The sequence below is a fragment of the Equus przewalskii genome, chromosome 19, assembly GCF_037783145.1.
Source record: "Equus przewalskii isolate Varuska chromosome 19, EquPr2, whole genome shotgun sequence".
NCBI lineage: Eukaryota > Metazoa > Chordata > Mammalia > Perissodactyla > Equidae > Equus > Equus przewalskii.
Window position 1 is genome coordinate 23,757,387 of NC_091849.1, and position 12,667 is coordinate 23,770,053.

A 12,667-nucleotide genomic window follows, 5' to 3' on the forward strand; every position below is an offset into this window, starting at 1 on the left:
TGTATATAGTCCACCTAAAATGGATATTGTATATTCCTCAAAGTTTCTAGTAATTTTTGTGACAGTCCATTTTGGTAATGTCAGAAGCAAACATACTCCAAATCTCCAGAAAGTTTATCATTCCCTCAGGACCCGGAGTGTCTTTAATCTGTTAATTTTTAACTGGCGTGAATGCCATTTGCAGAGGCTCCCTAGACAGGGAGATCTGTCCCATATGCCTTTATAAAAGGATGAAAATAAAGCCGAAGGCACAGCATTGACCACCCTCACGAGCCCCCCAGAGACATGGAGGATCCCTCTGACTCCCCCCTTTTTACGGTCATTCCTGGGAGGATGAGGACCCTCCACCTGCCCCCTGCAGGTGACGGAGCAGCTGCCAGGATGAACGAAACTCCTGAGGAAGAGGATGGGGAGGGCTTCGTAAATCCCCTCTATTAAATGACTTAGGCTGAAGCAGCTGTGACTACTCAGGGCGTCCCCAAAACCAGCAACCAAACTGGGCATCTGACTTGCAGATTGGAAAGGACGGTTCTTATAACCTTAATTTTGACATGTAATGATAATTATAAAAGCTAATTTTGGTCGTCCCTCGTGCATTAAAGTAGGCAAATGACTAATAGCCTGCGGATTTATAAAACAGAAACCATTCCATTAATCACCTGTTCATTTGTCTGTGTTGTTTGACGGTAACATAAGACTATCCTATACTTTCCTTAAAATTTTTTTTAATGCAGTCCAAACTAGTTAAGTCCTTTTCAAGCAATCACAGGTTTAGTAACTCCTGGGGATAGTATCCAGAATCAATAGTAAGTAAAATAATTTCTCTGAAATCAGTCTTGCTTTTGAACCCTTAGAAACTCTATGTTTTCAGCATCCTATGACACATTTACTTCAAATACCTCTCTTTTATGTCAGAAAGCTCTAAATTAGCACTGCTTGCCAATTGAAATCAAAGACCAAACCCCTGCAGTTTCAAAGATTTTTCTCTTTAATTTCTAAATTAAGCAGTATGCAAATTGGAGAAGACAGTGTCTTTAGATACTAAGAATGTACTTATTGTGTATGAGTGTGTGTGTGTATCTGTCTAAAGAAGAAGAAGGTGGGAAGTCCTTAAAGAGCGCTTGTTTACCCAGGCGATGGGGAATAGGGAAAGGCTGGAAGATGTTGGCTGCTGGCAAAAGAGCGTGGGTGCGGGGTGGGGTTGGGGAGTAGGACTACTTCTCATTAATGAAGTCTTAGGTAGTTATGGGCTATCAAAAGACTCCCTGAACCAAAAGTACACACTAGAAGGGGATTTATTCACTCAACAAATGCTTATTGTTGATCCATTGTGTACCAAGCGTTCTTGGCTTCTTGCTAGAAATGGAAGGTGAATGAACCAATATATCACCCACCAAGTTTGCTACATTGGAGGCAGAAGTGGCAAAGCTAGTTCTGGTGGATCCCAGAACTATCATCTGTGTAAATCCCATGCAGTTGCTTGGGTGTTGAAAGAGTGAATCTGCCACTGAAATGAGGTCATTGGGAAAGCTTGAATTAGTACAGGATACATCTTTCAACCCTCTGGTCACAACCCACTAGTAAGGCAGGAAATCACTGTAAGGGTTTTGACTGGAATTAAAAAAAACTCATCAAAAATAAGACAAATTATGAGTATAAAGTATCAGATTACACCAGATGTTTGTTTCAGTTTTACATAAATGTGTGTACGTTATGTTGTAACATAAAAAGTAAATTTTATATAAGATGGATCACAGTCAAAAAAGTTTGAGAAACTTTCATCTGCAGAAACTTACCTTCCCTGCTGTGTTTCGATTTTTCCACAGCAGTGGGTACACGGCAGCTCCTTGCATTGACCTTATTCTTTCCTCACTGCTCATCGAGATGCAGGAAGGGCCTGAGCAGAGATGCAAGGGTAGAAGAGGATATGGTACCCTGGAGAGGCCCTGCTAAATAGACTCACCCCCTTTTTTCCTGTTGTTTTGCTTTTATTGAAGTGTGGTTTGGCCTTGTCATTGACCTTCATTAAAGGCCACTTTAATATCCCTATAAAACTTCTTACCGTATCTGCTCTTTATACTTTTTGTCCCACTGTTGTGATCACTGTTCACTTTATCCCAAGATGCCTTTGTTACACATATGTGCAGAAGAAATTGCAGGTCTTTATCAAGGGGAGTGGAGGTTCTGAGCTGCTAGTTTGCTCTGTATCACGTAGACACGACGAATTGCTCTGTGGCCTTTACCTGACTTTTCTATCATCACTTAAGAGACTCAGAGCTGAATGTGTACTTGACCCATAAAAGTGTTTAGGGCCTAAAGAAGTAGAGTTTGTTGGATTCAGCCTTAGTTCTGGCTTCATTATTTTCTTCTTTATCCTAGTTTACTCATTTTTTAAAAATCTTGCTGTTCTAAATGGGCCTCAGCTCATTTTTGGACTGAGGTGGTAACACATTAACACAATGAGATGTTAGAGATAATAGGAAGTGCTCTGTTAGAGGTGTGCAGATTGCTATGGAAGCACAGAGAAGGGGCGCCCAGGCCAGCCTTGGGGAGGGGTATTGTCAAGGAAGGCTTCGTGGAGGAAGGTTCTAAGCGTCATGCCTGGCACATAGTAGGCCCTTAGTAACTATTGGTACAATGAGAGATGGCATATGAAAGAGAAGGTAGCTGGAGGAAAATGAGTAAGTAAATTTAGCAGACAGAGGAGCATGTATAGAGGCTCGGAGTGAGGAGAGAACGTGGCAGTTTGAGGAACATTATAGTATTATGGTCTGTATTATGATCTGACAGAAATAAAGAGAGAGATGAAGTCAAAAGGCTGGAGGCCCTATCACAATGAGCCTTGTAGATCTCACTAAAGGTTTGTTTCTATATTGTTTGTTTATTTTTAAGGCAACAAGGTGTCCACTGAAGGTGAGGAATGTGGGAGAAGGGGCAGACAATAGTGATTTCGTTTTGGACATGATGAGGTTGAGGTGCTTGCAAAGCCCTGATTAAGATGTCCAGTAGGGAATTGTAGACGTGCCCTGGGGCTCAGTAGCCAGGTCTGAGTTGGTAGTCAGCCACACACAGCCCCAGTACAGATGGGCTCCCTAGACTTCCTTCCCTGAAATGATCACTGCGTCTTCAACTCTGTAAGCACTTTTCTTTTTCTGCATTCGCGACACTTATCTCAAGTTACCGTGAGCTACAGACTTGTATATTCAACTTTCTACTTGACATCTCAATTAGATGTCCAACAGATATCTCAAACTTAGTGCATCCAAAACAGAATTGTTGATTTCCCCCATCTTCCCTACCCAAGTGTTCACCATCCCAATAGAGATCCCAAGAGAGAATAGCCTTTTATTCTACCCATTTATTCCTATCTCTACCAGTCAGCCTCAATCTCTCCCTTCCCATTACCATCCATATCCACTTCTGTCCCTCATCGTAGCCACCCTTGGTTCTTGCCTGAATTCCTGAAACAGGCTTGTGGCTCACACTCCTGCCTTCACTCTTGCCTCTCTAGTCAATCCTCTACTCAGTCATCAGGACACAGATCAGGGTCTGAGGTGTCAAACCTTGTGATAGCTTCCCATTGCAGCCAGAATAAGTGTAGTTTGTTCCTCTTAGTCTACAAGGTCCTGTGTGATCTTGGCCCTGCCTCTCTCTCCATCCTGTTCTACTCTCTCTTTCGTTCACTTCCTTCCAGCCACAGCGGCCTTATTGCTTTTCTCTAGAACTTGCCACAGCTCCCATCTCAGCTATTGTTCCCTCAGCTTGGCAGACTCTTCACCACATCTTCCCACAGCTACCTTCTTCCCACTGTTCAAGTTTTAACTCAAATGTCTGTTTCTCAGAAGTTTTTTTGACCCTCCTATAAGGAAGCCCTCCAGTGTCTCTACCATCTTGTCCTATTTTATCTTCATAGCACTTATCAGTACTTGAAGGGAACTTGTTTACTCATGTAAGTACTTTTTACCCATCTCCCCACACTGGCATATAAGCTCCTAGAGGAGCCTGGAGACTTAGACTTTGCTGTTGACCACATATCCCAGTATCTAATGCCCAGTGCCTGGCACGTGATAATCGCTTAGTAAATTTTGTTTAATGTCTTGGCTTTGTACTATAGTTACTTGCTTGGCTCTACTTTCCTATTAGATTCTATGCTCCTCAAGGGTACAGCAGTTATATCTTACTGATTTCTATATAGCTAATGCCATCAATAAATGTCAGGAACAGATTTCTCTGGGAACTCTAGAAAGTAATTCTTTTCATGAAAAGGCTCTTATCTTTAAACATATGAGGTTCAATTAATGAGAACATTATGGGTTATGTCCTCAGTGATCCAAGCTCTCAGCAAGTTGAATAGGAAAAAAGGAGAAAAACCAACCACCCACTGGGTGACATGCACTGTGACCTGTTCTTTCTCCTGGTAGCCATGTGTGGTAGTTGTTTTAATCCATTTTTCAGATGAGAATCTCAGAGCTCACAGATGTTAACACACTTGCCCCATATCACACTGCTAGTTAGGGAGTGGCCAGAGCTGGGGCCTCAACTCCAAATGATCCAGTTTCCAAGCCAGTACCCACTCTGCTGGATCCCCGGTCTTCAGGCTGGCCCAGGTCACTGGGAGGGAAAGCCGGGCGAAGGTTGGGGTGGGAATGAGCCTTTGCATGGAGAGTTTGAGTGTGAGTTTGGTGGGTGGTGTCTTTAGGACTGCAGGCTAATTCTGTCCTTACGGGGTTTTACTTTTCCTCCCAGTGGACTCAGCGAGATTCCAACCTATGGTAGCAAATCCACATCTCTTCGAATTATGGGGCAAATGATGGCTTGAGTTGTAGGTGTTTGGACTGATCGGAGCAAGCAGCAGAAAGACCCAGGATGGAGGGCTCTCTGCCTCTAAAAGCTGCTCGTACAGAGAACATTTGTGGTCATTGGAGAATATGTGTGGTCATTCCAAACTCAGTCCTGCTTAATCAGGCTGTGCACTTGCCCTGACTTTTAATTTGACGGTTTTCCTTCATGCCGGATAGAATTTGAAGTTTAACCAAGTGTCTCCTGGAAGTAAAGGCTTACTGAGGAGGGAACAAGTGGCGTCAATAACTTGGGCTGACATTTGGGAATGACCGAAAGAAGTGACCTAAAACGGAGGTGGATGAAGAAAGGAAAGTGGTGCTTTTCTGATGCTTTTGTCCGTCTCAGTCAAATTTGGTTGGACTCGATAGCCTAAGTGATTCAATCTTAATCTCTAATTATACCACTTATAGTTTAGAAACACTCATTGGAGTTGGGATATATTAATCTTCAGCTCAAGTGTAGAAATGCAGAGAGGAAAGCTGTTGGCCTCTCCAAATTCTCGGTTTCTCTTATGTGCCTCAAAGGAAACCACTATCACTGCTAGAACTTGATATCTAAGGATTTTCCACCTCTCAGGACTGAGGCCAACCCTCTGTTCCTATTTGTTAGCCTATTCCCTAACAAAATCGAAATATAAAGTAAAAATGGCTTTTAGCTTTGGCCTTTGATGGCTGAAGAAAATCATACTGACTTTCATGCTGAAAACCATACTTGGAAACTAGACCAAAAAATTACTTCCATGCTCCAGATATAACTGTATTTCTTTTATATGTTTTAGTTTACTTATGTAACTATATATATATATATATATATATATATATATATATATAGGATTTGTATATTTTCTACCTTCTTTGAGAAACTAGGTGGCATATTTAATAATTAATAAAATAAAAAATAAAACTGTAAAGCGAGGTGAATGGAGTTAATAGAAGAAAACTGAGGCAGTTATGCTATAGCAAAGTTCAGGGCCTGTCCCCCTGCTCCCACTGTGTGGTCCTCTGTTCTGCTTGTTGGGTAAGGGTGGAAACTTAACCTCAGGAATTAGTGCTGCAAGCTTTAGGACCTCACATCTGATTATCAAAATTGACATATGTGGTCATTTCGCTTGTCCAGACAGAATACCTTCTAACCAGAGCTGAGCTGTAGGATGGGTCCCTACAAAGACAAGTGAGGATTTTCCTCTGGAGGCAGCTTCAAATCCACATTAGCCTTTGAGCATGCGCTCAACTGAAATCCCCAAATGCCATACCCAATTCAGCATGGCCAAAATGGCCTTTCCGTGAAGAAGATTTCAGAGCGTTCTCTATCATGGCCATAGCAAAACCTCAGAAATGCTTCTAGTTGTGTGTTCTGTGGCCTCCACTCCTTGGGTAACGGAATGAATTGACCACCTGTGTGCAGTTGATGTTGAAACCTTAAATGTTGGAGAATGTCGAGTCAGTGAAAGGCATAGGGTTTGTTGTAGTTAATATTAAGTCAGGACAACAAATAGAGACTGTACCCGTATGCTCTGAAACCATTTTTCTTTGGTTATAGTATACCACAGCGGCATATAAGACGTGTGCTTGATAGACGCTTGATTCAACTTTCCTCTATAGCTTGGCTGCAAATAGTTGATTCAACTTAAAATGAAATCAAAGCTAATTAAAAAAAATCAAAAGTGGCAAACGATATTGCATTGTTTTTTTACAGATCTCTTCGTACGTAAAACGATGGGTTAATAAGAATGATGATCTAAAGTTACGGGCAAATAACTATCAAAATCATGGATCTGTAATTTAGAGAGCAGTGTCTTGGGAATCAATTCTCTTTGGAGAATCTCACTTAAGGATCCATTCAGAAGGGGTGTTATTCAAAAGGAGTTCAACTGGACCTGACAAAGATCTTGGCTTCCAAGCCAGAACAGGTTTTACAGAGTTTGGGTGCTAAGCCATCTTCACCTGAAGTTCTATTTGAGATTGAAGGGTTAGGATAAGAAGTTTTAAGACTCAATGTTAGAAAAGCATGGGGATCCAGGAGATCCAGTGAGAACCAGGCCTCCTGACTACTGACGGATTACTGCAGCCCTCCAACCTCCAAACAGAATCCTAAGTCATGAGGCCCTTTAACCACCATCCATTCTTTTTACCTGGCACCATTTGAGTTCACTTGACTCAAGTTTTTTTAAAGCAGTAATGCAAATTGTTAGAGGATTTAATTTGATTTGTGATGGTGGTGATAGTGTTAACTATTAATTTTGTCATCTTTATGGAGCTTATATTCTATGGACAGAGCAAATATGTTACATTAAGCATTTTAGGCTTATTTTGATCATTCATCTTGTCACTGAACCATGACGTCCATTCTGAAGGAGAGTATGTAAATCTCCCGACCTCCTCATTCTTGTGTGGGCTTTCCAAAGATCTAGTCTTAAAATATCTCGGTATAATACTCAGTGGGGTTTTCTCCCATTATTCATTCTTTTACAGTAAAGAAAATGTTAAAATGTGGGGCTGGCCCCGTGGCTGAGTGGTTAAGTTTGCACGCTCTGCGTCGGCAGCCTAGGGTTTCACCAGTTCAAATCCTGGGCATGGACATGGCACCACTCATCAAGCCATGCTGAGGTGGCGTCCCACATCCCACAACTGGAAGGACCCACAACCGAAAATGCACAACTGTGTACCAGGGGGCTTTGGGGAGAAAAAGGAAAAATAAAACCTTTAAAAAAAAGAAAGAAAATGTTAAAATGTTATTCAACTTCTTATGACTATTGGAATAACATTATGCTTAATAGGGCATAAAGTGGTTAAAGAATGTTCCCACTTTCTGTTTTATTGTAATGCTACAAGGGGCACATACCTTGTGTTAATAAGCATCATGCTTCTGTGCCCAGCAGCACTAACACATGCTCTCCAGGTAAGATGTTTGCTTGAAATTGGTACCAGGCAGTTTTATTCTTTGGACGGCTCTTAAGAAAAATGTATTAAATTGTGTCTGCTTTTCAAAGAGAACATTCAAGGGTGAAATTTTACTTTCCCATCAGTTACAAGTTGAGTTAAAATGAATAAAAAGCGAGCTGTTTCTTGTTTCCTGGAAAAAACATAACAAAGTTAGGAAGGTAAAGATTTTATTTTCTTGCATCAAAAAAAAATTGGGCAGATCTGGAAAATAAGGAAACAAATCATGTTCCTTTAAAAATAGTCCTCTCCTGTGATCTTCACAATAGTCTCTCGTCAGTGCTGCTCCCTGAATGTTTTTGTTTTAACATCATGATGCCACTTTAACTTTGATATGAAATGAGACTCTGGATATAAAAGTTAATGAGTGTGATGTGAATAGCTGGATTTAATGTTGTGTTCAGTGGGAAATATGGCACCTCACTAAATCTCCACAGATTGTGCCCCCTTTTGTTCATCGATTTATTGCAGCTCTCAGAGTTATGGCTTCCCCATACCTACTCGTCCTAGATGTTAAAGGTTGTTGATGTCCGACAGTTATCGTAGAAAGGATTAGGCATCTCTTCTTCTCAGATTTATACTGCCTCATACTTTAAAAAATTGAAATGCATAAAAATTACTTTTTAAACTACAGCTGTGATAATACTGTTTGCTTAGATATTTCAGGGTGTAAATCAATTAAGAATGACTGAGTTTCAGTTCCCCTTGAGCATTGACTAAGCTGAAAATCTAGTAGAAGATATTTAATTTTTATAACTTAGTTCATTAAACAGGGATCACCCATATCCGTTTTAAAAGTGCACAGAAGAGGACAAGCTGAGCCTAGGACATCTTGTATCAAAAATCAAGGATTGGCTTTAAATCCAATAGGATCATTTCAAAGATAGAAAATCCAGATTGAAATGGCTTCCACTGGGACGCTCTGAGCACCAAAAAGAATAATGATAGTAATAGTTTTTGATACATTGAATTAATTTTTAAAAATCCATGAGTCTATATTAATACTAAAAAAATAAGAGAGGAGGATACAGAGGATTTAAAGAAGGGACCGTTGATTTTTAAAGACGTCTAATAAATGTGGGAATAATGAAAAGAAGTAGAAAGTTACAATTTTGTAGCTCCCATTATATTCATTCATTCAGGCAAGTATTGTCAGTGGTTTTATAAAAATGGGCTCATTCACATGGACTAAAAATAGCACCTCATAGAGTTATTAGTAACTACCAAAGGAAAAAAATGTCTTTACAATGGAGAAATTGGGAAGTCCCCACCCTAATTGATTAAATTTAGTGTCACCAACAGTGGAACATCCTGACATGAGTGCCACCTGCTGCGATTCAGTCATCACTTCGCAGCATCACCCATGTGGCGTTCGTGCTAAAAATGGTTCATCCGAATCATAAGGAGGCAACCAGACAGATATAGAATGTGGGACAGTCTGTGAAACATTGGCCTGAATTCTTCAAGAAAGTCAGTATCATGAAAAGAAAGGTAGGATTCGGGGTGGAGGAAGAAGGGTGTGCTGGGTAACAGGCTAGAGAGACATAACCATGTAACATGGGTGAATTCTCCTTTAGATCCTGGGTCCAGGAAGAGGAGGCGGGAGTGTTACAAGACATTTGAGGGACAATTGGGGAAATCGGAATATAGACCATAAAATGTACATAGATATTACGTAATTGCTATTTTGTTAGGGGTGGTAATCATATATAGTTATGTAGGAGAATGTAATTTTTAGGATAGCCATGCAGAAGTATTTAAAGGTGAAATGTCAAGATGTCAACAACTTTTAAATGATTCAACCAAAAATTTGTATGTGCATGTATGTGTGTGTGAGAGACAGAGAATGAGAATGGAGGAATTTCCTATAATGTGACAAAATGTTAATAATTAGAGAATCTACATGAAAAGTATACTTGTATTTATTATATTATCCTTGCGCTTTATTTATTTATTTTGGTAAATTTGAAAATGTTTAGAATAAATAGCCGGGAGAGAAAGATAGGTGTGGGCATTTGAAGAGGTTATTGGGTAAAGAGCTGGACACCACCAGCATCCACAGGAAGTTCCAGGGTCCAAAGAAAGTTTTTTTTTAATCAGTCCAACATCAAATGGGAAAAATAAGGACAACAGAGAAAATTTTTCATGAAAATGTATCTAATTTAAAGGACTGTTCTTTATAATAGATCGTGTCCTTCTTTTTTATCTTTGTGCCTAAATTTCCTTTATGGAAATGATGGTTGTAGTAGCGACAAATTTTCTTTTTAAACAAGTCTATAAAATCCGAGGGTGGGGAGAGCACTGGATTAAAGCAGTGGTTCACTTCACTCATTTATTCACTAAACGGTTGTTGATGCTCACTATCTGTCAAGCTCTCACCAGGCTTTGGGACTCTGGAGGTGAACAAAACAGAACCCAGAGATAGTCACCTTGTCTCCCCTTGGGGATGCCTGGAGACATGGGGTGGGGAGGGGTACCTAAAGGAAACCTTCTGAGTGAGTCTGTGGGCATTCCCATATTTTAGCTAAATTAGTCCCATTTATCTTCTTCTTCTTGTTCTTTTTTTTTCTTTTTTCTTTCTTTTTGGTGAGGAAGATTGGCCCTGAGCTAACATCTATTGCCAATCTTCCTCTATTTTGTAAGTGGGACACCACCACAGCATGGCTTGATGAGTGGTGTATAGGTCTGTGCCTGGGATCCGAACCCACGAACCCCAGGCTGCCAAAGCAGAGCACGGGAACTTAACCACTACACCACTGGGCAGGCCAGCCAGCCCCCTGTTATGTACTTTTGAGACAGTGCTTAAGATGTTTCAAAAAGAATTCTACTCTATATTTAAAAGAAAAAACTTGAAAAAAATCACTGGGTTTTGTGATAAAGAATCCTGTAGCAAATGTTCTGGGTTATTAACTTGTGTTTTTTGGGGGTGTTTTTGAGGAAGATTAGCCCTGAGCTAACTACTGCCAGTCCTCCTCTTTTTTGCTGAGGAAGCCTGGCCCTGAGCTAACATTTCCTTTTTTTTTAATTTTTAATTTTTTGAGGAAGATTAGCCCTGAGCTAACATCTGCTGCCAATCCTCCTCTTTTTGCTGAGGGAGACTGACCCTGAGCTAACATCTGTGCCCATCTTCCTCTACTTTATATGTGGGATGCCTACCACAGCATGGCGTGCCAAGTGGTGCCATGTCCCCACCTGGGATTCGAACCGGCAAACCCTGGGCCGCCGAGAAGTGGAACGTGCGAACTTAACTGCTGCGCCACCGGGCTGGCCCCCTGGGCTATTAACTTGTAAAAAGACTTTATCTCTGCCTGAGCACCTCCTGTTTCTGTTCTAAACTCATTTATGAAAGTGAGTATGCTTGCCTAAGCGACCGTCTGAAATTCTTGTAGGTGTGATGAGGTGGGAGTCAAACAGCCCCTCTGCAGTCTTGGGCAGATTTGCCTAAATTGCTGTACTTGGAGGTAAACCCCCTCATTTCCTTATTTTTCTAGCTAAATGGCTTTTTTCCCTCACCCAATCTGGTTTCTGAACGTCAAGTCTCTATCTCTGTGCCTTTATTAAAAGGAGGTGCTTGGGCCGGCCCCATGGCGCAGCGGTTAAGTTCACATGTTCTGCTTCATCGGCCCGGGGTTTGCCAGCCCAGATACCGGGTGTGGACCTATGCAAGCCATGCTGTGGTAGGCGTCCCACATATAAAGCAGAGGAAGATGGGCACGGATGTTAGCTCAGGGCCAGTCTCCCTCAGCAAAAAGAGGAGGATTGGCAGATGTTAGCTCAGGGCTAATCTTCCTCAAAAAAATAAAAATTAAAAAAAAGGAAATGCTAAAATGGCTGGCAAAACATTTGAGTATTTATGATAAATAGAGTGAACCCCAGGAAGGTTCACATTAAATTTTTAAAAATCCCTCACCTGTGAGTTTTGTGGTAAAGAAAATGAAGATGGTAGATGTGGTACCGAGTTTTTGTTTTAACTTGGTTTCTTAGGCTCTGGAAGACGATATGTGTCTCCTTGATGTTGAGATGGCAGCTGTTCTTGAAAACCTCAGGGCAGTAATAATGCTCGTAAAACACTTCACACACAAACAACCCTGAGTTACTTTAAGAATCTTTAAAATTTCTTCATATGTGCTATAGTAGATTGGTTTCCCACCTCCTAAATGTTATGGTCAGATCGGTCCCTTTGTCATTGTTACCCATCAGAAGGTGGCCACTGTAGTGGTAGTATTTGGTCATTTAGAGGAGCTTCTATTAGGGTGTCTGCAAACTAAGTCCAGATCATCAGCAAGCACCAAGTGACCAGAGTGAGTGCTTTAAGTGTTCTTAAATAGGTGTTTTGGAGAGCTCTTAAGAAATTACAAAAACACCAAAAAAATCCAGATACCTGTGTTCCCACCAACCTGAACAGACAACCATTAACACATTAGTGTCTTTGTTTTGCCAGTGTGTTTTTTTTTCTTTCTCCTTCTTCTCCCCAAATCCCCCCAGTTCATAGTTGTATATTTTAGTTGTGAATCCTAGTTGTGGCATGTGGGACGCCGCCTCAGTGTGGCCTGACCAGCAGTGCCATGTCCGCGCCCAGGATCCGAACCAGCAAAACCCTGGGCCACCGAAGTGGAGCACACAAACTCAACCACTCGGCCACGGGGCTAGCCCCTTGCCAGTGGTTTTTTTTTTTTTTTTTTTTTTTTAACACCAATTTATAAACACTAAGTGTGCAGGGACCTCATCTCTTATTCACTGCCCTGCCCATCCCCCTTCTCCAAGAGTGCCCACTGCACAAGGTGCTCAAGAAATATTCATTGAATCTTAAAATCATGTAAAACTTTACTGATAAAGCTGTAGCCTCATTTGATCACTACTGACAGTCTCCCTCTTGTCCGTGTTCC

At 41.1% G+C, this 12,667-nt stretch overlaps 1 protein-coding gene and 1 long non-coding RNA gene across 28 annotated transcripts in view; one reads left to right on the forward strand and one right to left on the reverse strand.

Annotated features, from left to right (window-relative positions):
* Positions 1 to 2,569, reverse strand: part of LOC139077281 (uncharacterized) — a 36,282-nt gene extending 33,713 nt beyond the window's left edge. The window contains exons 1-2 of one of the 3 annotated variants that reach the window (XR_011529656.1): positions 2,063 to 2,569; positions 1,797 to 1,897 (exon numbers count right to left, since the gene is read on the reverse strand). This is a non-coding gene — a long non-coding RNA (uncharacterized lncRNA). The remainder of the gene's footprint in view (positions 1 to 1,796; positions 1,898 to 2,062) is intronic. The other 2 variants (XR_011529658.1, XR_011529657.1) reach the window with 2 other exon arrangements.
* The window catches only part of CARMIL1 (capping protein regulator and myosin 1 linker 1), a 312,501-nt gene that overhangs the window by 257,053 nt on the left and 42,781 nt on the right, over positions 1 to 12,667 (forward strand). The window lies entirely within an intron of this gene.